At 40.8% G+C, this 27386-nt stretch overlaps 2 long non-coding RNA genes across 3 annotated transcripts in view; one reads left to right on the top strand and one right to left on the bottom strand.

Moving 5' to 3' along the window:
• The window catches only part of LOC107317065 (uncharacterized), a 240432-nt gene extending 221046 nt beyond the window's left edge, over positions 1 to 19386 (top strand). For both annotated transcript variants that reach the window (XR_014948167.1, XR_014948166.1), the window contains 2 exons: positions 17206 to 17255; positions 18246 to 19386. This is a non-coding gene — a long non-coding RNA (uncharacterized LOC107317065). The remainder of the gene's footprint in view (positions 1 to 17205; positions 17256 to 18245) is intronic.
• The window catches only part of LOC107317064 (uncharacterized), a 38583-nt gene continuing 27371 nt past the window's right edge, over positions 16175 to 27386 (bottom strand). Inside the window, exon 11 of the long non-coding RNA XR_014948165.1 lies at positions 16175 to 18430. This is a non-coding gene — a long non-coding RNA (uncharacterized LOC107317064). The remainder of the gene's footprint in view (positions 18431 to 27386) is intronic.

Raw genomic sequence — 27386 nt, 5'->3', positions numbered from 1 at the left:
GCTTCAGCTTTGATAGCCAGGCCCATAAAAGAAGTTCATAACACCACCGCGACTCATCAGTTCAGTATCACTGGCGGTGCAGTCAGCAAGAGGTTTTTGGCTATTTCGCTATTTTACCTCATTAAACCCTTAACTACATCAGCCAAAGCTCACCTCTTCATTTATTTAATGAGCTACTGAGTGTTATTAATAACATAACCCTGGACAGCAAGAGGCAGCTCTCAGCCAGGAGCATGTTGGCCGTGCTGACCCTGTGGCTTTCCCAGAGGACTGAGACCCTTCTTGTGCTTCATTCCACCACTGCAGGCTGCCTGGTTTGACCACACGTCCCCCTGCACATCCCCCATGTGTAGCATTTCCCCCTCCCGCACACGAGCATCTTGTTGGGAAGGGACAAACAAAGGATACTGACAATACAGGCCAAAGATCCAAACCCACCATAGAGCCCATTATCTCATGTTATATTTGCCACTAAACAAACATCAGATAAGTTTTTTACTTATTACCAAATTCATCCAGGCTTTGACTCAGCAGCTGATGGGTGTAAGTGTCTACATCCAGTTACTATCCCTGTACTTTACAGCTCTCATTTCCTGAGTGCTGCTAAGTGAGAATCTGCTGTGCTAGAGACAGTAACATGAAGGTAGCATCACAGTGCATCTGTCGTCTCTGTAAAGTTTAGAATAAACACATATTTACATCCACGTCTCACTATTTGTTCTTCAAATCAGGCATTACTTTTGTTGCATCATTTCCAAACTCACTATTCACTATTTAGCAGCCTTCCTGCAAGACACAAAATCCATTGTGCAAGAATTCCTTGCAGGCTGCAGGAGTGTAAAAGTAGACAGTGTTTCCTTCAAAAAAAAAAATGGAATCATCTTTCGCAGATGTAGATGTGTGCTTGTTATGCCAAGATGAGACAGATGTGGCTCTATTCACTCAGGGACAGGTGCGGAGGAAGAAGAGATAAAACATTTGTAGTAAGTGTAAGCAACTGCATGGCTGTTGTTAAATAAATAAACATTCTGCCAATTATTTTTTTTTAAAGGAAAGTTTATTTGCTTATATATAGTTTTTTTTTTCCCCAGAATGTTTATTTTAAGCTGCGACTTAGCTGTGATTTATTCAGATTTCCTGCATTGATTTAGATTTATAATATGCGTTCTATATAGAAACATCTGTTTGTATGTAACGGGGGGAAGGTGCCTTGGCACACTTGAAGTGCACATATGCACATGCATGCACGTAGCTGGTGTGTAGAAGATGGACATAGAGCTGCATGCACGAAGGTGAAGAGTGGGAAAATATCTTCATTAATTTAATGAGGCTTCGTGCATGTGTGCAAAGGGCTGGGAAAGAGAAGAGAAGCAGATGCTGGTGTCGTCTCCTGTGGATTAATCCAGTTCAAACTCTGGATTGTAGGACTGAAGTTGGTAACTGTTGAAGAGCCTCACTGGCCTTTGACCAGATGGACATTAACAGGACAGCTCTGTGCAGGGTGTTCCTCACTTAACCCATGGGAAATGTGTGAAATGGTTTAGAGCATGTGAAAGAGCTTGAAACTGGATAAAAGTTGGCTCCTGATATCAGAGCCCAGGAGTGGCTGGGGAAGGTCTGCGGGCAGAGTGCTGGGGCTCAGGCTTGGGCTCAACAGAGAGAGGAGGGACTCAGCTGTTGATAGACTTGTTAAATATATTGCTGCTTAAATTTACTGATTGCTTGGTAGGTTTTTGGTTGTTGTTTGTTTGTTTTTCGGTTGGTTCTTTTTTTGTGTGTGTTTTCATTGATGCTGTTATTTCTTACTGGCCTTCAGTCCAGCTCTCTGCCCATTTGCCATGGAAAGAGCTGAACTGAAACGCATTTGGCAGCACTGTGACATCCTCATCCAAACAAGGTGGGAAGGAATTGCAGCAAACTCCACAGCAAAAAGCAAAAGCCACCTTAAAGTTGTAATGATGGGCAGCCCACATGGCAGACTTGTCATCCTCATACATGGGTGTAGACAGCAAATGCTACATTTCCCTTGGAGAATCCTATATTTTCCTCATCTGAATGTTGGGACTAGATGATGTTTGCTGGTCCCTTCAAATGCAAGCCATTCTAGCATTCTGTGATCTTGGACAGATAAGGAGCCATCAATGAGAGTTTTGTGATGAAAGGAAGAGGCTAAAGTCAGGTCATCAGGATGGAGAGAGCCGGTGGGGTTGGGGAGATGTCTGTCCTGGGCTTTTACTGCATCACTTTGGAGAGCCTGGGCTCAAGCATTACCTGCAAAACTGTTCTTCAAGGTAGTGATTGCTAAGGTTTGTGTTGCCTATTTGGTGCTCAGCTTTAAGCTCGTTTGTGGCCAGGTTTGTTAGAGAGGCAGCTTGTAGCGTGCCAAGAACCTTGTTCCTCTCAGGGACAACAAGTGAGAATGAGTGCAGATGAGAAGAGAGGAGTGCCATGAAGCCTGGATGGAGCTGGATTGCTATTCTCTGAAATATTTAAGTGAGCCAGGGGAGGGAGCAGAGCGAGGATGATAGAGACGGTGATGGAAGGAGGAGTGAGGATCTGCAGCTGTGAGGAGAACCAGGAGGAGGGGGAGCGAAAGAGAAGGATGGTGTGATTTGAAAAAAGAAAAAAAAGAAAAAAACCACATTAATTATGGCTCCAAAACAGGAATCAGAGTGGGAAACAGCAGCTGGGTGAGAGAAAGAAAATGGAGAAGATGATTTCTCATTTAAAATACATTTCTTCAATCATAACACGGCAGGAAAGTGGGAATTTGCAGCTGGGCAAGGATTTGTGGTCCCTGGTCAGAGGGAAGGGAATGAGCCCTGGGCTCCAGGCAGCACTGTGTGCTCAGAGCAGGGAGAAGTGCGTGGGGTGGGCAGGGCAAAACACGCCTGTGTCCCACTTCCATGCAGTACAACTACAAAAGGATTTGTTTCTGTGTCAGAGCAGGGAGCAGGAAGCACATCTGTAAGTAAAGTAAAGTGACTTTACAATTTCTACAGGCTTGTCAGTTTAAAGGTTTCTTCTTTCTTTCTTTTCTTTTTTTTTTTTTTTCCTCCTTATTTCTCAGCAAGAGGGGCCAAAAGAAAAACAGCAAGTTTGTCACCACGTGAGGTTTTTTTATCCTAGCTGTTATAGCTTGACCAATGAATCCAGCTTAACAAAAATATTTCCCTTTGTAGGATGAACATTCAAAGACTTCACTGGGCTGTGTCCAAATGTGAGACACTACTTTGTTTGAATGCCAAGGATTGTACCAAAAAGAAACCCACTCAGTTAACAGAGGGCATAATATTAAATGTCGTGAAGTCTTGAGGAGCAGCGTTCACATACTGCTCAGTGAGACTCAGTGACATCTCTCTTGTTGCATATTTCCATCACCGCGTGTGTGGGTCTTCCATGTATGTCAACAGGAGTAAGGGAAAGAAGACATTGTGTTTGCTCCGCTGGGGAGCTGGACGTGCAAAGTCTGTTGCAGTGATACTATTACTTCCTGTACATTTATATTTTCTACACCCAAGCACTGATTTGCTCCTTATTTAAGCAGCATTTTCTTGATAAATTAAAAAAGCAGCAATAGCCATTACTGCAGGCTATATACAGCCTCTAATATCACTTAAGCATATTACAGAATATAATATCTGGTACTTAACGACTAACTTGCATATGAAAGCTCACATAATGTCTCATAAAACCCTTAAAATGGCTTCAGTTTAAGAGTCTCTTTAAAAAAAAAACACCTTCAGGGAATATTGTAAATGAAGTAGCACTCCAGACTTAGAAGGGAAAAAAAAATCACACACTTGCAGAAATTTTTAATATAAATTGAACACATTAAAAATTAATTTTGCATGACCATTTCGCATTGCAGTGCCAATGCATAGTTAAGATAAGGCCTTAACTCTTCTTTGTTTAAAGTAACACGGAAATGTGTCTTTCTCTTCATTATCTGTACGTAATTATAGTTTTCATTAATCAGAAATTGGAACCCCATCCTCTTTAATGACAGCCCTGGCTGGAGATCAATGAGACCCTACCTGTTTCACTGAGGAAACTTGGTGTAAACTTTTAGAGAGCTCATTAAAGAAAGGCATGACCTTACAATTAGATATGGCTGTGCAGAGCTGCGTGCGTGTTTATGTCTTGTGTTAGTCAGGGAGGAGAATCTGGTTTGTTGGTCTGTTTTATGACACTTTGCTCACAGAAAACTTGTAGATTCTCCAGTGACGTCAATCGTCATCTTTGTAGACTCGTCTGACATAAGTGCTGGCATTAAAGATGCTATACCAAGAAACGGTTTGAAGATAGATATTACACTTCAGAGGGAAAGATACACAGAGGAGACCTTTGTCAATTTTCCTCTTCTTCTGCAGTTTTTTGGTTGCAGTCATGGCTAGGGTTATATGGCAAGGTGTTCCCTTGCCAGATGTGCTGAGCTCTGTGCTCCGTACAGATGGTGACTGCTCTTAAGGGCTGAGAAACATGTCAGTCTTTGAGATGTCACTATGTCACAGCAGGCAACAGAACATTCCCTAGTTGGACGTGGTTGTGTGTTTTGCTTCTTTTAGTATTCAGAACGTATGATGACTTATTCCTTTCTTACGTTATTTACCTGTAGGACTTAAGTTTATAACCATAGTCTTAAAGTTCGTTATGTGCTATAAACACTTCTTTAAAATATTATACAGTTATAATTCCTGACATTCATCTATGTCAGGGATTAAAATCTTTGTGAATGTTCATTAATTCCATTGGAGATGTAGGAGCAAAATAATTTGCAGTATGGATTGCATCACTCCTATGGCTTCACCAACCCTATGGTTTCTTGGTCAATAGTGCCTTGTTTATACTTCTCCGTCCCCGGTCAAATCTTTGGTCTCATGATGTGTTTTATTATGCCTGTGGCTTTCTGAGGATGAGAACCTACGAGGTAGAGCAATATGGCTGGTGGGCCACCCTCAGCACACTTCATAGCTACGTGGTCCATCATCTGGGACACAGGGTGCTGAAAGGTTTTAATTGACCCCTTCATCAAAAATACCCATCTACTCTCAGGGCTGATTTCAGGTTGGGTGTGCATGTATCTGCAGTCACAGACATACATGGCAGAAGGTTCAATGCGAAAACTGTCACATTGTTCTTTATGGGAAAGATTCTTTCTACTGCAACACTGCAAGAGAATAAAAAGAAATTATCTTTCACTGCAAGTCAATTTGTGGGACGTAATGGCACAATTTAGAAAGGAATATTGCAGACAGTAAGACCACTTGGATTAGAAGTCTTGAATCAGTTTGCAGGGCTATATATTTCTATAGCGCTGTGTTTTGTTGTGTGGGGAATTTAATAAGAGATGTAAATCTAAAAACTGTGATGGTATTGCCATAAAATATAAAAGATTCATGTATTATAAATAGATACGATAAATAAATTATTTATGTGAACGTATATCTGTGTGTGATTGTGTGTGTGTAGGCACACATTCACTTTTCTTTTTGAACTAATTAGTGGTGAAGTCATCTATTGTGCATTGCCCTATGACCTGTGCAAGAGCTTTAATGGCATTTCCTGCAAAGAGCTGAAGGTAGAGTCTGCTTTGTGCTGAGCTACGGCAGCTCCAACTCACTCAGGTGGGGAATAGCACAAGCCATGAGCAGAGCAAAGCTATCAGCACCAGCCAGGCAGCCCTGAGCCCCAGGCATGACACGGGGTGTTGCATTGGCTCCTTACATCACTATTTTAGCAATCTGCTGCATGTTCCTCTGCATCTTTCAGCAGCAGCCGCACCATGACAAGATTTTTGCTGCTCTGATTGACAATGTACCACACGGTGTGCCAGCTCCCCAAGAGCACGTGCGCTGCTCATTAGGACTAAGCCACAGAAACTATCTGGTAGGCACTTAAGACTATAGATTTCTCCTTGGTAACCTGTTCATCTAAAGATATCCAGCTATACAGCCTCCTATTTTTAGGATGGGTGGTACTCATCTAAATAAAGGCACAAGCAAAACAAAATTGGAGGAGGGCTCTAGAACATTAGAGAGGAAAAAAAAAAATCCTATGTGACTTCAGTTATGTTATTAACTTTTCCACTTTTGCTGCAGAAGTTGTTTCTGTCAATATTTTACTTTAGCTGTGCTGAATGGGAGGAAGGAGCAGGGTCCAAGCAGATGGCTGTCAGCAAACTGATGACGGCAGTTGAGAATTAGTGTCCAAATACAGTATTTAAAACTTGCTACAGTACATAGTTTCCTGCGTACGCATGCCAAAATAAATCTGGTTTGGAGAACCTTTCGGGATCTTTCTTTTATTTTTATTTGGAGCTTATTCTATTAAGAACAACGAAGCGGCAGCACACCTTCACCTTGCGGGAGGGTGACTCCATCAGATATTAGATACAGAACCAGACTAACCAGAAAGCCCTCCAAAGCGTATCTTCGCTCCTGCTATTGTCTATCGAAGTATCTCTAAGTGTTAACATGAATGAGCAACAGCATTAATTTGTGCCCTCTTCCCCCCCCCCCCCTTATTCGCCCCCCCCCCATCCACAGGCACTGTAAAAACCCCTCCTTGTGCCTGTTGCTTTTTTACCTCCTCTGGGCAGCCCTCACATAGTAAGAGATGGGAACCATCATTCTAGGAATATCTGACTTTAAATTACCAGGATGCTGAGCAGAAAAGTTCCCCCGAGCACCTGAAGCACCTCCGCTTTTAGAGGCTATTTTGGCTTTGGGTCTGCGTGTGACTAATATGTTGTTGTAGATACCTGGTTGCAGTGAGGTCAGAGCAGGGGCAAGCTGTCTCTTCTGCAGTGAATTAGAGGCTTACATTCATTATCTTCCAATACCTCATTAAAACAGCTTTAATGTGGCAAACATTTGATGGTAGACAAAAGCTTTAATCTTGCGAATATCAAACACACCTGTGTTACATTTCCTCTTGCGAGCAGTTAGCAGAAACAGGTTAACAAGCTATTTTAACTCCTTAATCTGCTGAATTTGTGTGGAAACCAGACTTTCACCAGTCACCTGAGTTTGAACTCAGGGAGAAAAAAAAAACAGCCCGCTAACACCCCTAATTTATCAAGCTCTTTTTTCAAACTCTGACTGCTCTAGACACTTTTAATCATCTGTTTAATTTTGCACCTTTTTTTTTATCCTGATATATTATATGCAGGTTATACTTAAGGCCCAGATTTGCCCTATTTTTCTTCCTCATCTGACCTAGATTCAAATTTACACACTGTGAAATAGCTAATAAATCCCCATTAAGGTTGTAAAAGGTGAAGGTTCAACCAATGTGCAAGTCATCAAGTTCTAATGTAAAACTGAATGAGCCTTGATATTAGCAGCAGCCTCAAAAAGTGAGGCTGAAAGGCTCTACAGGTTTCCAGCTATTTTTTTATGGGAGGCCATGCTTAAATCACCTAATCCGAGACAGCTCTGCTAAGCCCATACAACAACAGGGACAACAACAGACCTCAATAACAGCAAGGAAAAAATAACAGCCTTCCCCAAACATGGGATGCTGGTGATTTTAATTTGTACCACCAACACACTTTATTTTCCAGGCATTCCATATATTTTACTGCAAGTAAATACAGTTCAATAAATATTTCCTAATAAATGCTACAACCTCTAAACACAAACATTCATGCAAAGCCCTCGTAAAACTTTCCTGTATCTCTCCATGTTTCTGAAGCCGAGGTGTTTTTAGTTTGGAGGCTCAGAAAAGTACTTTGTCCGCCCAACTTGAGAGCGTTTTCTTTCTTCTTAGCCATAGAAAGTATTACAATGATTTACAGAGACACGCTGAAAGTAAATTATGTTGTAAACGCCTGTCCCCCGGGTCGACAAAGAATCACAGGGAAAAAATGCAAAAAGTTTGAAATTCCCAACAGCAAAGGTTGACAGGAAAATATGGTGTTGTTTTTCTATGAGTAAAAGTAACTTTTATGTTGTGTTTTCCCATGAGAAATTATAAACTTTCAAAGGAATTTTAGTCTCTTGTATGCACACATAAGAGCAATTTATCTGGTACTGCCCCAGTGAAAACACTGTTAAGACTTTAAAGCTGTTAGAACTATGGCTGAACTTCATCTAGACTGCTACTACTTATTTGTTCTTGCTGCCTCTTCTTGTCAAAACATTTACTCAGACTTCGAAGAGTTGCAAGTTGGCAACGTGTTAATAATATTAGAATGCATTTGTGTCGGCCATGTGGCTGCAATATTTGAGTAAATTCATCACTTATTTAATGAATAATGAATTCACGAGAGTAGCTATGGAGACGTAGAACCATATGTAGTAAATTAAATGGGAACTTGTCAACGTACAGTAACGGCGAATGTCACCAAAGTAGTTTTGTCTGTTTTATAGCAGCGGTGATGCACTTAAGTTGAGATTGGTGTGTGTACTTTTCTTACTACGTAGAGTTCAGTCACGTTCTTTCACACCTAAGTTGTAATAGTGATTTCCAACAGGTGTGACAACAAAGTGAGAATTTACACAAGTTTTTCTTTACTTGCAAAGGTGGAAGAATTTCAAGATATTGTTAATTATTTGCAGGCTGAATATTTAAAAGACGGTTAGAGAACAAAAGAAAGAGGTGAATGGACGTCACTCACATCAGTTCTCAGCTGCCCTAGAACATGGTGGAAACTCCAGGCACTGAGGATGTCTTCCAAGACAACCAACAGGGAAAAAGCAGGCCTTAAAAATAGCAGCATCTCTGAAAAGAAGGAAGTTAATAGGAAACTGGGAAAATAGGGTGGTGAATAATTTCAGAAAGCTGGGCCCACATTTCTGTTTGTATTCAGAGCTGTGAGCAGCTTTTTGGACATCACGTCAGGTCTCACACTTGTGTGCCCTGTTTGCGATGTTCAGTGGTTAGCAGTACATCTAAGAGTTAAAGGGAGTTTCCAGGTGGGGAGTTTAGGAAGGATCAAAGCTTGGCTGATCTTTAGCTTCCAAGCCTGACAGTACCCAAAGATTTTAAAGAATCCATATTTCTAGGCTCCATGAACAAAACGGTGAGAGGAAAAACAATGTGAAACAAGACTGTGTTGATGTTTCAAGCCATAAAGAGTTCCAATATTGTCTCTTTTCAGGCATAAGACTCTCCAAAAAGTAGTTCCTAAAGAGCTAGTTTGTTCTACCAAGCCCAGCGAGACTGCTGTCGTGACTGTAGTATCCACCCACTGCCCCTCTGTGCACATGAACCCAGAGCTCATCATCCTAAAGACACAAGTCAAGCAACAGATCTGTTTTACAAACTTAGCTCCTGGGATCTCCCTCCTAAGATTCACTACAATGTAATTTCAGGATCCCATGTCACACCTACCAAACTTTCCCTTTATTTTTTCAGCTGTTGAGTTGTGTTACATCTCCTCGTGTCACGTCACGTTGAATAGCATTACTGCCTTCAGAAATGACTGGATAAAGCATGACTTAATGTGTTTTGAATGATGTGACACTATGTGACATATGTCATAAAATCATTGTCACTCATCAAAAAAAAGTGACAGATTAAATTCAAACAAAGCTTACTATATACTTTTAGTGGCTACCCAATCAAGTAAAAAACAAGTATTTCAAATTGTGAGCCAAAAGCGTGGGAGTGTGACTCATTTTCGGTCAGTCCTTATACACTTAACTTGTTGTTTTACATTTCTTCCACATTTCTTCACAGTGTTTTATCCATTCAGTGGAGAGGAAGCTTGTCTAGTCCGTTTATATTATTCAAATATTGTTCATATTTGTCAGTCCATTATTTCTAAAAAGGTTTTGTAGCCGTTTCCATGAATCATCTCCATTTACCTTATCTTTCCCGAGGCCTTTGAGTTATTACTGTGTTATGGAAGTAGCAATGTTATGGAAAAGGTTGAATTTGTCATGTTGCAACGCAGCAAACTGAACTATCAAGGAAAAGGAAAGAATGTTCTGTAACTCTACATCTGACAAATACAATATCTATTAAAAAATACCATACTAGTTTATTTTCACCCTACAGATCCACTCATTGAATATTTCTCATAAGAAATGAGAGAGGAGGGAGAAAATTAAAAGTAGCTTTGCAAATAAATTGTTTCATCTTCAGACTAAACCAGCACCAGTATGGGAATAAGCCCAAACAGCATTTCAGGACTGGAGCTGGGACAACTGGCAATACCCAGCAAGTAGTACCAATATATTAAAATTGCAATGTTTGCAGAGTCAAAGACTGAAGTTTTCCAGAGGGGAAAGGCAGCATCATACAGTGAAGGGCTGTTAAAGATGGCGTGGGTGCCATCCACCATTGAGATCACATAAGGGAACCTTGAAATGTCATAAAATTCCACTTTGACCTGTTGTCACTACTGTGGGTTGTATAGAAAATTAACACATTTAATTAACTGCCTGACCAAAGCAGCTGTTACCTTACATAAAACCTTGAACACTGATGCCCAGCATATCCCACTAGGTGTTTGAATGTGCCAGTGGTGTAAGGCTGTTTGTATTTTCTATGGAATGACACAGCACGATTCTTTCCTTTCACCACATTCAAGAGCCCAGTGATGCTCCAGCCCAAACTGTTTAATAATGCTGTTGTTTAGCCAACACGATACACCACACATCAAAACATGCCTGGGCCAAACCAGCTTCTTTAGCTGCTTTTGTTCTACAAGTGTTCCTGCTGCCTTGATAGTGGATACATTCCGCTTGTGATTCCCACCACTGGTAAAAGAAGTACTGTTTTACTTATATGCAATTTCTGTCATTTATGGCATATGATTACTTGCCATACATTATTAAAAATTACCTTGGCTGCAGAATTTCAAGTTAAAAGTAAACTATCCACGTCAGAGGCAACTTTAAGTTCAGTTCTTTGTTCTAGTTATTTTCATAACAGTATTCATCCTGTGCATGCAACATCCATTTTTACACATCATCTTTTGATACTCGCAAGTACTTTTCCACTATACATCTCTACACGTATAGATATATTGATTTACATATATGTATATGAAAAAGTGTTTCACCAAAGGTGTAATGATGAAGGATCAGCATGATAGAAAGGTGCTACAAAGGAAGAAAATTGCTCACCTGTATCAGAAGATTCCAGGTTCACAGAGAAAAACTCCACCAGGGAGGGATCTCCAATAAGAGAGCCTTCTTCAGTGGCAGTCAGCCCTTACATGGGGTCTGAAAGAGGTGCAGCCAGGGTACAGCCCATCCACTCAAACAGCTGAATTGCCTTCACCTGTGCTCCCAGGGCTGACCAGGTCCTTTCCCCAGCTGCTTGATCAGTGGTTCAGGCCGTGACTCAACAGTTCCCATACACCTTTCTATGCTGTGATAGCCACAATGAGTTTTAGCAAGCTAAGAGTGTACAATGCACACAGAAGAGGACAGTTTCTCAGCCAGAAAGAAACTGGCACAGCCTCACCAATTTCAACAGAAATATTCAGGCTTAATATGCAGCCATTAAATAATATCTAACTTGCATACAGCATTTTCTTCTACAGGTTTCAAATCATCGCAAGAGAAATAGACCCCAGTCCTGCAAACACTTATGTTTGCGTAACTGTGCATAGGGGAATAATCCCATTAAATCAATGGGATTACTCGTGTGCATAAAGTTAAGCATGTGTGTAAGTGCTTGCTGGAGCTGGGCCTGAGAGAAATGACAGGGTTTTTGAGCCACTCATGCAGCGGGTGTGAATGCTCCTATTCTGGTTGTGTAGCTTCAAACACTCCTCTCAAAGTCAAGTGGTATTTGTAAGGAGAAAAAATTGCCCTTTTTTCCATCAACTCAGGACATTTTAAGAATCTGCAAACAATCCATTGTCATAACACAAGCACAGCTTGCAAAGAGGTCTCAATAAAGCTGAACAAACCAGTTTCAGGCTGAATTCACTGACAATTTGGGTGCCTACAAGGTCTTATGACGTATCCCTTCGTATTTGCAAGTTTATACAAACAGACTTGAATCTAAAGGTCGTCAACCATATGCAGATGTGAATAATGTTTTAGTTCTTGATAATCTTGATAGTCAAGTGGAAGTATAATTGAAAACTAAAAGAAGCAAACCAATAGAAATAGCAATTATGAAATAAGGACCAAAAAAGAAAAGCCATCCTGTTTGTACATACAGAGAAACCAATTCAGCCTAAGTCAGGGGGCACAAAAGATCGCTGTGTAGGCAGGAGATAACTGAGTCAGAAATATTTTGGGAAAAGATGGTAGAAAATGCAATGCTGTGCCTAAAGAGTCCTGTTACCCATCCAGGGAACAGCTAAGGACTTAGGAACAGAAACTGAGAGAACTTCTTATCTAATCTACAGTTTGTCTTTCAAAGAATGGTTTGGGTTGGAAGGGCCTTCAGAGGTCATCTAGTTCCAATCACCTGCCTCAGTTCTCTACCAGAATTTAAACACTTCAGTTCTTAGGGCTGGTCAGAGGTGGATAAAACCAAGCAAGGGTGTATCTGCACATCATATTCATAGATACAGCCCCATAACTGTTACATATTAGGTGAGTATCCCCCAGAGATCAAGAACTGGTTATTGAAACTGGAGAAATTCGATTTATTCTTTCACCATTTTGTTTATTGGATAAACCAGTGATTTATAATACGTTGACTCAGACCCTCGTGCTGCAGATTGGACCCTTGAAAACAGCCAGGCTTTGAAATAAACATGCAAATAGTAATACATAAATTATTAGCATTACGTATCAAATACAAGCATACACAAAATAGCAAATATGGGTAAGTGACGGTATAAAGCATAGGGACTAGAACCAGCCTGACCCCTTTATAATACAGAAATAAAAGTAGAAAGTTGTGTGTGGTCTTCCTCTGATGCCATAGTCAGGATTTTTATTGCAAACACCTTTCTTCAAACACCCATTTAACATGCATCCATCTGTCAGGCGATGTTTTCCACGGCAGTGTTAATGTGCGTGTGCCCCCTTCCACTTTGGTCGTTCACACCTTTAACTAGGGCTGGAGCCGGAATGAAATAAACAGGCTTCCACAGTTTGAGTATGAAAGGCTCAAAAACGTGAGAGACGCTCCATCAAAAAGAAGGAATAAAACAAAAAGCAAAGGACTGAGGAAGGGCAGAACACGGGTTTGAAAGGCAATGGGCTTTAAAACCTTTCTTGCAGATATCTCTTTTGGAAAGTAAGAATGATGACAGATAGCTCAGAGACACAACCCAATGAACACAACCACTGGCTGAAAGAACCCTTTGCCCAGCTCACAACCAGATGCTGTACCTGAGCGTGTTTAAAAGACTTCTGGTCTTAGATTGCTTGTCCAGAAAGGCTTAAAGAAGACTTCTGCATAAAAAGACTTCAGTTAGTTTTAAGAAGAGCTCCTCAAAGAATGCATCATTCTAAGCTTTATGTTTCCCTACAGCATTTTACCTTTCTTCAGAAGAAAAAAATAAATCAGTGAGATATGAAACTTGAAAAAAATAGACTATGAAAGTTAGCACCTTAATGAAATATTAAAAATGCATCAGGAATACAGTTCTGGCATTAAAAATAAACAATAACATTTCTTCCTAGTTACGGTTCACTTCAATCCTTTAAAAATTAATTATTACCTCTTTAAATATTTGATTAAATTAGATTTGGGTGGGTTATCGCTATCCACAAAACACACGTTGTTGTGTATAAATTTGCTTCCTTCAGTTCCTGACATGTACGGGCGTGTTGTATGGCTGTGTGATTATTAGAAAACTAAATCCAACGACTCTGCTTTGGCAGTTTGCAGAACACAGACTACAAAGTACGTACTGAATCCTGTCACTTCAGATGAAAACGCAGTATTATGTTAGAAATCTCTAATAAAAGAGGAAAAGTAAAGCAGTGAAATGACATTATACTTGGGACTTTAACACCGTATCTTATCATGTTGGTATATCGCACGTGGCATAAAAGGCCACATTATTTTTAATAATGGTTAATTAGGATTTGGGCATAATAGCCTAGAAATCATAAGAAACTGCTACATGCATAAAGCCTATTCTGCTCTCAACGCGTGAGGATTTAGACCTATGTAGATAGCAAGGAGAGAATAAACCCTCTAGCATGTCCTAGGAGAGGTAAGACAATTATTTTTTCAAGTATTTTGATAAAAGCAAATTAGTATGTCTGACTGGATAAATAAGAAATGCTGTTGGGTGACTGCAGTGGCTGATGTGGAGTTATAAAATATTAAGTGGAACACTTGTATTGTAAAGGTAGTCTGTAATGATAATAACAACAATAGATCTTTCTTTTCTCTCCTTTCACCCATAGTTTTAAACAGAGATTCAGGGCTGTTGGGATGCTGGCTTGGCAGTCCAGTTCCCCTTTATGACCAAACAACCAAACAATAGCAAGAGGTTTCTCAATCATTTTCCTTTTTCCCTATTGGAGGAGAGGATTTTAGAATTAAGAGAAAGATTGTCAGTCCTTGGCCTCCATACCAGTATTGCTAACAGGAAAACACAGAGGGAAGGGCTTTTCTTGGCACTGGGAATATGGATGCGTACCAGCAAAGAGCAGTGTTGCGACTATGTTCAGTCTGGCTGGACCAGAGAGGAGGCAGCAGGGATTTTGGTCCTAAGAATCCCTAACTAAGTTTAAACACGTGATTAGGGGATGAAAAAGGACTCAGTGCGACATGATAAAACCTCAGTAACACACATTTTACTTACTAATCTTACTTTTATAAAGATAAATTATGTATAAGCTTCATTGTAGGAGGTTTAGGTTGGATCTTAGGAGGATGTTTTTCACCCAGAGGGTGGTGACGCACTGGAACAGGTTGCCCAAGGAGGCTGTGGATGCCCCATCCCTGCAGGCATTCAAGGCCAGGCTGGATGTGGCTCTGGGCAGCCTGGGCTGCTGGTTGGTGACCCTGCACACAGCAGGGGGTTGGAGCTGGGTGAGCACTGTGGGCCTTTGCAACACAGGCCATTCTGTAATTCAAAATGGAAACAGCCAAAAAGATCAGCTGTTTTTAGAAAGATCAGCTGAAGCAAAACTTTACCTGAGACCAGAAGTTCTTTCTGTTTTGTGCTTCCTCCAGAGAGAAATCACTGAGCTATAGAACCAAATAGAAAACAAGAATGTTTGTCTTTGGGGAATGCAAATTCTTTTTTCAACTACATTGAGAATATTCAACTTAATCCTTGTGAAGTCAACATTTAAAAAAATAATAATAAAAAATTCTCCTTTTAAATTAATATCACAATGCCAACATCTGGCTCCTGACGTTGTACATGTCAGATGGCTGCTTTGAAATGCTAATTGATTTTGTAGTAAAAATAAAGAGTAGGTGTCTTCAGACAAGTGTTCTTGCACATCCTTCATTGAGATCCCATTGGTTATGCAGAGTTCAGACTTCAGTGTTTAAATGCCTGTTGAACTGGTACTGTGGATAGGATTTAGTGTCACAATATGCATCCTCTCATTCATTAAAATGCCCAAGTAAACATCATCTCTCCTCCTTTGCAGGAGAGTGCCTAGTCAGGATGCGTACTTAATGCCATATACATCTGATAGCAACTCAGCTTCATGCACTCCTTCAAACAGCTTTACCTTGTACTTATTTCTTCAAACTGAGATGCCTAACTTTGCAGAAAAACTGAGCTTTTGGCATGAAATGCACCCATCTATCCAAGCAGCACAGTCTTCTCAGCCTAAAATAGAACTAGAGTGGACTGAAGAGGCTGCGCAAGGCATTCATCTGCCCTTGGCTGTGAAGTAGAGACACCCAAATAATAACAGCAAGATCCGGAGGAATATCATCTTATCTTGTGGAGAATGAGAAAGAAAGTGCCTGGAAAACCAGCCTGCAGATTGAACTCTCTTCCTGCTTCAGAGCCATCCTTGGGTGCTTCAGCTCAACAGCTATATACAGCTCTGAAGCACTCAGAGTCATAGGGAAGGAAGCTGGGCACAGGCAATAGCATAGGAAAAACATTATCATTATATATGTAATAATCTGAGCTTCATTTGCATACTTTGATTTTGCTGTTCGGTAAAGTTTGGTCCCTGAGGCTTTCAGTAAGGTCACTTGAGGGGCATTGGGAAGTAGCACAGAGAGGCAATAGGGAGAGCTGGCCCACGGCCAAGGAACCTGCCCCAAATTGGAAATAAGCTGTTCTTGGGTGGTTTTGGGTTTTTTTTGGGGGGGGGGGAGGGGAGAAAAAAGGGAAGAAAAAAATAAAGACAGCTTTGGATGGGAAGGCTGTTTCCACAGCCAAGAGGAATTATTTGAGTTGGCTAATGTAACACGGCCAGTTGAGCCTTTGCCTTTCATATCCTTACTTGCCTGCCTCCCTCCTCCTCGGGGCAGTCTGAAGGATGGGAAGGAACAGACAGATGTTCCTGGCCTGTGATTCTGGGATGTGAGAGCACATCCAAGAGATTTGTCACTCTCCAGAGGCACCCAGGTGGGAACTGGGACTCACTGCTGGGTCATGAGGGTCTTGCTGTCATCCTGGGAAGTTGGGCATTAAATCCCAGAGCTTTTCCAATGTTAAAATAAATGGGGAGGGGAAGGCAAGGAAAACCCCCCCAAAAAAGATTTACGTGAAGGGAAGGAAAATGTATTCATTCTCTCTCTGCCACTTCTGTTGCTTTTTGTTGCACTTAGAAAGGCAGCCTGGTCCAAAAAGAAGGAGGTGGGCTTTGGTCATTCCTCTTCTTAAGGTAAAAGAAAAGAGAAAGGAGAATTTTTAGTCAGTGGTTTTCACACAAGACCAGGATCCTGTCCTGCAAACTCAAAATGGGATGGCCAGGAAGGTCCCTATGGGATCCTGGAGTTTTAGTGGCCCAGAGTCATTGTTAAGGGAATAGTAGGCAACAAGTTAGCATCAGTTTGTGCTGGCATGGTGGGTCTTCTGCAGCCCAAGAATACTTACATCGCCATAGTAATGATGAAGATTCATTTGTAGTGATGAAAACCCCATAAATTCTGGCATGACTTATTCACTCAAACCATTCAGACCATGAAATATATAGTCAAATCACACAGTCTAATGAAAAGTAGGTTCTGGCATTATCCCACCTATCACAGAACTGTCCTCAGACTGGAAATAAAAGCTCACAGCATTCTGCTCCTCAAGTGTCTGCACCATTACTAAGGAAAAGGAAATGAATTGTTTAGTTATGGTGATGTCAAAGCTACAGGTCACTCACAAAGAGATTTCTTTCCAATTTTTAGGGGACGATGCAAAGTTGAATGTCAGAAGTGCCCGGGAACCATCAGCAAATGTAAGTAGCTGCAAAACACCAACATGGCTGACATTAAAGGCTCAGAATAGAGCAGATTCCGATTTTTTTTCCCTGCACCTTTCCTCTCTTCCTGCTGTCATGTGAAGCAAGCCCCCAGCCTGAACACATCACATAATTCCTCTTTGGTTCTCTTATTGCAGCTCATATGTCCTTCATTCTCACACTATATTTAAAATCACTACATAATACAGTTCTTGTAGGAACACTTTTACTCCCCTGTATTCATCCCAGAGAAGGAGGAATGTTTTAATGAGACTTTTTCTTCTTGCAATACTCATTCTCATGCCCTTTTCCCTCTGCAGTGACAGTCAGTCTTCCTCTGATCTACTAAAAACAAAGAATAAATGATAACACACTGCTGTTGCCACTATATTTCCTCGTCACGGATATATTTATTTCCTTCATAGAGGTGTTTTACCTTTGGACCTCTTTTTCAAATAAAGTGGCCCGCTATCAGCAAGTTATATTCAAGAAAAAAACACAGTTAAGACATCAGATCTTAAAGTTACCGGTTTTCCATAGGACTGCCAAAATGATATTTCATTATATGTGAGCCTTACGCCATTTTAAAAACACGTGAAAAAGGTAAAAAGGTCTTTTTGTGCAATAATTCTGCACAGGTCATCCCCCATGGTGTTCAAGAGGTTTTCTGTCTTACACATTCCCAAATGAAGTTAATGTATTCACTTAAATGCTTGCTGTCCCCTCTGTCCTTCCAGCAGAATCTCCTCCTCCACTTTCCTATCACCAAATCTAATCTCAGTTATTTCTGCTTCACCTCCATCATGCAAACAAATCCAAAGCCCATCTGCAACCTCAAGTCCCCAAAACCAATGAGAACATTCTTTGTTTTAAGAATTAGAGTAGTTTACCATTTGTTTTGTCATCTATTTTTTGCATGCTTAAAGTTTAGCTCTTGTTGGGATATCGCTGGGCGCTATAATTAATTACCTTGTTTACTTTATGCAGAATTTTTCTTCTATTGGATAGTAGTAGTCAGCAATTGGAAGTGAACTCAGAGATCTAACTCCGTGTCTTCTGGAAGTGATCTAACTGTTGGATCAGTGTGTCCCTGGCACATTTGTAGAACAAATTCATATGTCGGTTTCCACAAAGTACTGGTAGTGTCTCAGCTTGCCAGCTCTTCCGTTCTCCTGCAAATGAAACAAAATTCCAACTTTAAATGCAGCCTCTGCAGCCTGTTCCAAGATTGAAATTCAAACGTGCGGATCAGAGGTCGCCTCTTTAACGCTAGTTTTGGTTAATCGAGAGCTTAAATGGACGTGCTTCTTTAGCTGCGGGTTGGTATTGTGGGAACCTGACAAAATCATACTGTTTTGAACACGTTCCGATGTGCCGGCAATGTTTTGAGAAGTATTGATCTCTTGTGGGTTCCATAATTTAAACACCTTCTGGATCAGGTAAACTCAACAGACTGGCACACCCAGTTGAGCCAAGTTTTCATGCTTTATATCTTATAAACCGAATAAAGAGAAAAAAATAAACCCACAAAAATGTTCAAAAGCCCCACATTCACTGCTGCAGTGCCTGCAGAAACTTCACCAAACACGGTGGAACGGCAGATCTCTTTTAATCAAGCCCTTGATCTGCATCCTGTAAAAGGTTTCGCATTTTGACCCATCAGAAAGCCCTGCCCCAACAGGGCTGAGATACTTCACAGTATATTATAAATAATACTTTTAAAACTCAAAGAAATTAGGTCTCTGAGCATTTTGTTTTGTTTTGTGTTTTTTTTTTTCCTGAAAAGTTTTACTCTATTTATGAAAATTTAAATATGCCTCTCGAGAACCAAAACCGTCACAGCAAAGAAAACAGCAGGACCAGACACAAGAGCGCTTGTATTCTGAGCACAAAGACATCTGAAAAGAAGACAGCCTGACATTTGCCCCATTTTAGGTGAACAAAAATACATAAATAAATTACTAAATAGGCTTATTACAGAGTCATTCTGCTTTTTCATATACCTACAGCGAAAATGAATCATATTTTAATGCAGGAAAACCAGGTGACAACATATTTGAATTCTGTATAAGATAATGAGCTGTATTTTCATTTGAGATGTGTCAAAATAAAATACCACTGGGAGAAAGTGTGTCTTACTGAATCCTTTATAATAGGCAACATAACCAGCAATGTGTGAAACCAGAGAAATTCAAAACCGCATACTAAGAATCACCTTTAAAAGGTGGCAAGAATCTTTTAATGCTTTCCAGCTCTTTTCTTTTTTGGGGGGGATAGGCCACAGAGAGGAGAACCCTCACAGAGATTTTGGGGTCCTCTATGGGAACAGTTCTTCCATGGCAGATATTGGTATTTTTGTTAATGAAATGCCCATCTGATGGTACGGACCCTGAGCTGAGATATCTGGGGCTTGGACTGTGCAACAAACAGACAGACCTTGAAAATTGCTCTAGTAAAACCAACAATTTTCTTTTTCTCCTTTTAGTTATTTCAATCCCTGCCGAGTCTGTATGGAAAAAAAAAAAAAAAAAAAAAAAGACAAAAAGGGTTATTTATTTATTTATTTTCCCTGTGTATGAAAATGTAAATGAATGAAACACAAACATGTCTCACTGCTCTTCCCAAGGTGCATAAATGACCATCATATGTCACTCCAAATGGAAAAGTCCTAGGGTCATATAAAGTCATACAATGGCTTGGGTTGAGAAAACCTTCATGATCATCCAGTTCCAGCCTCTGCCTTGGGAGGGACACCTCCCACCAGACCAGACTGCTCAGGGGCCCAACCAACCTGGCCCCAATCTCCTCCAGGTATAGGGCACCCTAAGCTTCTCTGGGCTGCCTATGCCAAGGCTTTGCTATCCTCCGAGTATAGAATTTCCTCCTTACACCTGATCTAAAATTACCTTCTCTCAAGTTTAAAACCATTACCCCTTACAGAATGATTCCACATTTCTTATAAACCCCCTGTAAGTACCGAAAGCGTTCCTTCTCATTTGACATGAGTCTGTTTAGAGCAAAGAAAAAGGGCAGGGAATTGGACACGGACACAGACCGTACTGCCTTGCAGCATTGCACTGCCCTCCCTCAGTGGCTCCATGCAACCTCGCATCATGTTAGAGATGTTCCATCACCCTCCTGCACTGCTCAGCTCCCTCCAAACTCAGATGGGTGACAGATGCTTTCTCCCCTCCACCCCACTTTTTCCAACAGGATAAAAATAAGTGATTTAAAGGAGTCTTTCTCTTGTACCCAACCAGCTAGCCCTGCCTAATATTTGCAGTCTAAATATTCGCCATATGTGGCAGTGGAATACAAGTTTGTGGGCTTTTTTTTTGCTTTTTTTTTTTAAATAGAAGTTAATCCAGCTTTGAGCTGGATTAATTCCCAATGAGGCTTGGGGACAGACAGCTGTTTCTCTTCTTTCGCATGGGAGTATTGCCCTCAAAAATCCACCTATATTGATCAGCTTCCCTGATGCGCACAAGTTGTGCCTATTTTTGAACTCTTGTTCACATTCAGGGACAGCACTGCAATAATCTCCACTTCTCCAAAAAAAAAAAACAAAAAAAAAACCAACAAATAATAGGAAAAAATAGTTATGACATTTGGAAATCTTTTGTTGACTATTTAGCCACGGCATAAGAAAGGCAGCAAAGCTCCCATCTCATCTGGAGGGTTGGGAAGGAGGAATATTTGCAAAGGAGACGCTGGACAGGAAAATCAGTATTAGTCTGTAGGGCAGCAGCAGAGCCAGATAAATCCTGTGCTCACTCTTAAGACTGAAATCTCACAGAAACATTTTTAAGGAAACGAGCCTTAAAGTGCTCATTTACCCTGCAGCAAGCAACAAGCATTGGTGAAAATAACAACAGGAAAGAAGAGGGGCAAAAGACTAAACCTGATGCTATTCCCAACAAGTAACTCACTTTCCAACTTGATAGTGCTAAAAATTGAGTGACTGCTCTACCAGAGTTACGCATGCTTCCATATTATTCCTCAGCCTGAATACCCCCCAAACCTTATCTTCATCCAAGCAAATGATATTTTAGCCAACAGACATGGAGGGTGTATAGCATCCAATCATCTACCTTTGCTCATCAGAGAATATTATTTCCAAAGTAAGGCTAAAAATCATACCTGAAGCTTGAACGTAGAAGCATTTGCTTGGCAAGACTTAATATTTCTCTGCTGTTTTTTACTCTCAAACAGATTATGTAAGCAAGTCAACTCATACCTAAAATGTGTCTCAGTTTGTGTTTGTTCTGCTTTTTTATTGCCACATTTGAAAATTAATAATTCAATGTTCTAATATTAGCTGTCATCTTCGCTGTGATAAAATTAATAATTCATCAAACTGATATCAAACAAATGGCACCTTTTTATGCTGGATGAGAAACATACTTTGCTATGTTTCGCAGAGCTAAAATTCGGTGAGATTCTCCACTTTATTTCAAATGAAATCATATTTTACCTATTAGAATATCATTTTATCATCTCTGTTCACTTTATCTACAAGGAAGACTTGTAGCAGCATAGTGTGTTTGCTTTTTTTTTTTGGCAATCTGTGGGGTTTTTTTCTCCAGAAGAGCTGCAAGACAAGAACAGTGTTTTCTGACCAAGCAATTCAATCATTTATATGCCCTTTCCTTCCAATAATGTGCTCCCAGGGAAAGTATCCACCATACCTGCAGTGCTCTGGCCAGATTCCAGTTTGGGTAATTACGTTCTGCCTGTCTAAACTCTGCCTGGAGTTTCATTTGGAGGAAGCATTGTTTGCTCCCTGCCCATTGTTGTGGGCACACAGATCAGGTGCTGGGCTCATCTCTGCAGGAGCTGGCTGGGCTCCAGTCCTGGATGAATCGAGATGCAAAAGCAGAGCAGCTTGTGCTAAATTTGTACAGCGTCAGGAGATCTTTGGAGTGAGAGGTGCTGTGTAAATGGGAGGTCACCGGTGCTATCTGGGGTGCAAATGCATCCCTGCTCAGAAGCTTTATGGGGAAAAAACAACAACAAACACCATCACAAAACCAAACAGGAAAAGGTCTCTTGAAAATGTTTCACACGTATCCTGACAAGCGTTTGAAATTCATTTTGCTACAGCATGTGTCTTCCCCAAAGGGTAGATCATAGCTTAAAAGGTGTTCAGGAAAATGTCCTCAAAAGAGGGATGGCATCAGAGGCTGGAGCTTGGACAGGCCGCAGCTGACCCAGACAGAACGTTGGGTGCTGCAGAGCCCACTCCTCTGCCACACTAATCTGTCCTTGGAGTCCTGCAGCACAGGGCAGATGTGACCTGCAGGTATGGGGACAACGGGACAAATGGAAGATAGGTGTGCACCACCTCATCATGCAGTGATGGATGTTCGCAGCTTCCTAGGCTTCCTATGGAGAACACCCCCTTCTCTATCCTCACTTATGCTCTGTCCTTCCATTACATATTCAAAACTGGCCTAATCCCTTGCAGCCGAGCTGCAGCATCCCAAGGGTGCCAGTTGACACCCTCAGCAGAGGCCTGAGCCCATTCATGCTGCTACCAAGCTCCAGAAGAGCAGCTAGCTCTTGGTGGCTAAGCCATGCTTGGGGCGGCTTTTAGACATGATAAGTACCCATCAAAACAAGCAGTATGGTGACACATGAAAACACCAAATGAACTTCTAACTACAAGAATGCTGATATTATATGCTGCCAGGATGTATTGGGAACAGCTGCAAACCAACATCCAACATAATCTTCCCCCCTACATCCCATTTGGTGCAATGTTAAAATTACGGACCCCTCTTATTATCAGCTAGTACCCAGTCTTCCCACAAGTTCACATCTCCACATCCTTCCACTCTTTCTCCATGTCTGCATTGCAATATTGCATTACTTAGATCACATTACACATTTGCTTCGCTCCCCATCCTGCTGCTTTTGGCACTTCTGCATGCTGCCGTTACTCACCTGCCTCCTCCCAACACCGTAATCGAGCTCCTGTGACCAACTTTTTTCTCACTTCATCTTTCTTCCTTCTTCCTTTCGCTGCTACTCAACTATCATCTGGAAACCTGATTGGGTGGTGGGGGCTCGTGATCAGTCACTTCAGCAGCCTTAAAAGGAGAGAATTTCTAATGGAAATTGAATCCAAAAGGTTGGATTCCGTTGGGAAATCTCAAATTGACAAATTTTCTGAATGGATCTCTCCTAACCTTGCTGTATATAATATATGCATTTATTGAGCTTAATTTTTGGTTAGTATCAAAATGTATTGATCTGCAAGATAAATATTGACTTGACCTCGCTTTCTCTCAGTCTATATTTACTTCTTGAGTCAATAAGTCTAGAAACTGATCTGACAGGAGTCAATAATGGTTTAAAATTCTCAAAATAGCAGCTTTGCTGGGAGGTTGCAATTCCTTATTTTAAAGTTACTGCCTTAAGTATGTAACCACTCAGGAGAAGTTAACACTTTACTGCACATAGACACTGGGGAAACATGCAGATGCCGGGAGACCTTGAAGCGTCTTCAGGCCAACTGTGCCATTTCAGCACTGGCCAGGCTGTATTTTAAGTATTTTAATAGTGACCTACTGCAGTCCATCTTTTGCCCTGTGGATCCTAAAGATGTGAGCTTATTTCTGGAGGTTACGCCTGCATATCACTGATTGGATTTGTCAGGGCTAAACTGTCTTCAGCCTTAGGAAAATGCAAAGCTTGCTAATGGGTAAAGATTGTCATCGTGAACGTGCCCTCTCTGCCTTAATTTCTCTGCTTTGTGAGCTGGTAATTAGCCTAGAAAGATTTTTAAGAGTCAAACGGGATCATATTCTTTCAATTTCTTCTAGCATGGTCGACGTGTCTCCAGTCCATGTCTTCATCCAGATTTTTTCTCATGCCGTCTCAGTGCTCTTCTTGATTCCAAAGTCCAGTTTCCAGTTCCTGGAGTTCCTGTCAGTAACTTCATTAGTAGACAGTTTGATCGCTCCTCTTAGTTGAGTCCAGTGCTACTTTAATACCTGAGAAAATAGTGCAATTTGATGTAAGGAGAACTTTAAGCATCAGGTATCATCCCATCCATTAGATGTTTTCCACTCCATTAAAGGTAAGCCAAGGAAATAAAAGAAATTAAAGATCACCATAAAATATAAGGAAGCAACAGGGTATGTCATGCATTTTTAAGTATACTTAAGAAGTTGAAAGGGTTGAGGAGCAGAATTTGTTACAGGAAATTTTCTTTAAGACTTATTTTCCCCAGATCTTAATACAGGTAGCTTTTAGACAAGACGGTGGACAGGGTGATAGGTTCTAATTAAAGCAGTCCTATCCTAATATGCATGTATCAAAATATTTTACTGGTGGGTGAAGCAGGAAGAGAAGCACATAATATACATATAATATGCATAGGTATAACTGAATGGGAAGAGCTGAAGAGGGGAAAAGGAAGAGCAGCATTCCCACTTACACAGAGGCAAAACCCCATGCTCAGTGGGCAGAGTTCCTCAGGGCAGAGAAAAACAGCCACGCCAGAGTATTAACAAGCCAGGAATCACTGCACAAATAGTGTGAGATATTGTTTCCATTCCCTGGTCACAAGGAACCAGAGGAAGGTTCAACCATCCTGCAGCCACTCTGTCCTGCCGTTACCTTTAATGAAACACAGAGTCACAGCCACAGAGATTCCCCAGTCCTTGCACAAAAGCTCCTGTCCTGGGCTGTGCAAATAGTTAACGCAGACAGACATGGAGCAATTACAGCTGGAAATACAGAGAAGGGTGGAAAGAGATGCTCTGGCTGCCACGGTTGGGCAGCCCCGCTGCAAAAGGGGAGTGATGGTTTGCCATTCCTAGCTGGGATGAGAAGTCCTTTCTTAGAACTGAAATCTCATTCCTGGTGGAAACGGAGGGATGGATTTCTATGAAAAGAACATTCTGATTTTGAGAACCGGCGTTCTGTGATGTGAAATCACTCTGCTGAAAAGTTTTCAGCCAGCCTCAGTGATTTTAATTAAATAGCAACGGCCGTGTGTTGAAATTCGCAGTCGCTGTCCCCGTTTGCTTGTGGGTGTTGAAAAATAACCTTAAAAGAAAAAAAAAAGTTTACTCTTTACTCAGCAACTTGAACAGCTTTCAACTAATTCTGTAGTTGGGAGGAATGCTCGCAAAGACAGAAATTTTCTTGCCTGAGATCATCAGAGCCCCGAGCTGAAGCAATTGTGCAACTGAGAAAAGTATTCGGCCTTATTTCACAAGAATTATTTACTCTTTATACTATTAATTCACACCTATGAGGGAAAAAAAAAAAAAAAAGAAAAAGAAAAAAAAAAAACAACCCACAAAGGGCTCAGAGAAACTCTCTGTCTCCCCTGATAACTTCAAGATGCTTGTCTGAGCCAGGGCCTCAATTTCTCCAGTGAGAAGTGGAGAGTGCTCATCCAAAACCATTTAACCCAACAGTCCTCAATTTGTGCCTCTGTACCTGTGTGGAGAGATGCTCACATAGGGGAGAAACTGCTTTTCCTTTTCCATGTTCTTTCTAACAACCAAAAAGCAGCTCGCAGCCTTCCTCTTTTGTGTGAGTGAAAACAGCCCCTTTTTTATTAGCGATATTTTTTTAAATATTAGAAAAAGGGACAATATGCTAAAAATATGCAGCGAACAAATATCATCTGTACAGACTGGAAGAGAACCTTCATAAATTAACCTTATTAGTGCATTACTGTAAGTGAATGCCAAAAAAGCTCCTAATTTGCATTAAGATAGATTTTTCAGGTTGGCTGCATGATTTAATTAAAGAAAAGATTAAGAATCATTAAACAAGCTGCTCTACCTTGCAATAACAGAATTCATATCTGATTCAGGTTAACGAAAACACAGATGGTGATTCAGTAACTGTTGAGTTGCTGTAACAGAATGAAAATGATCCCATTAGTTCTCTGGAAATGTGAGGGAATTTGAAAATTAGCATGCAGATACATTGTATGGTGCTAGACAGCTTGGTCTGCTTGGATCATCACTGATTACTCTTTGTTTGGGTTGGCAACACTGAACTTAATAAATGAAAAAATGTTCCAGTATACCACAGTTGGAAACTGTTCAAGGTTGAAATAGGTGTGCAGACTTTCAAGAAGAGAGAGTTAAGTAAACAAATGTCAATCAATTTGGGGCTGGCAATGTTTTTTCCTTCCAGAATGTCTGTTCTTGAGAAGCAAGTGTCATCAAAATTGAAATCCTTTCCTTGATGCATATGTTCGTGTGGTATTTATTATTACAAAGGTATTTTAAATGCATATCGTTCATTGACAAAGGAACATCTACGGCGTTGTGACGCTAAAAGAGGAGAAGAGCTCAGAGAAGAACGGATCAGGTTATGAGTATTATTGATGAGGAAGTCAAACTGTTGCCACAAAAAAAGGTAATAACAGAAGGAGATGTAAAAAATAGGTAGAAACCCTTCTAAATATTTCAGCGAATTCAGTAAGGCACATAAAATGATCACTGTCAGCCCATCTGGGGAAGCAGCGCCTAGGCAAGTGCAGGAGTCATTTCACTCAGCACAAGACATTTTCGAAGCACTCTCACAGAGATAACTGCATTATGTAGTTTATAATACCTGAATCACAGCAACCTTACGACTCCGAGCATGAGATTCTGATGACGGATCTTGCTGAGAACAGTGCACACTGCGTTTCCCAATATGTACAGCCACTCATTTTGCTGCATTACTGATAGCTAAACAGGAGTGTGTCTTGTCTTTCCCAGAGGTTTCTTTTTTTTTTCCCCCTTTTCTTTTTGACTTCTTAATTTTATTGCGAGTGACTTCAAGGCCAAAAGGTTGTGGGTAGGGTGTTACAACAGAAAAAGGAGGTTGTAACACTCAGACTTTTAGGTTAAAATGTTCTCTGCTTATCACGTGTTAAGATCTTTCAGAAATGATGTAATGCACCAGGGACTGTAGTGCTACATTTGCAAACCACCTTCTTTTTCTTTTTAATCATTAATTGACATCATATAATAATGTCCAGCTCGCTACTCCCAAAGTGATGGCAATTAATCTTGTGGAAAAAAAAATAAAATAAAATAAAATAAAATAAATAAGTAAATGACATTTCTAGCTTTTAGCATGGAAAGGTCATAAACAGGTTGTCTT

The sequence above is a fragment of the Coturnix japonica genome, chromosome 7 (assembly GCF_054131305.1).
Source record: "Coturnix japonica strain WE chromosome 7, WE-NBRP24, whole genome shotgun sequence".
In the NCBI taxonomy this organism is placed as follows: Eukaryota; Metazoa; Chordata; class Aves; order Galliformes; family Phasianidae; genus Coturnix; species Coturnix japonica.
The sequence above is the reverse complement of the archived record's forward strand: the minus strand, read 5'-3'. Positions and strand labels throughout refer to the sequence as shown.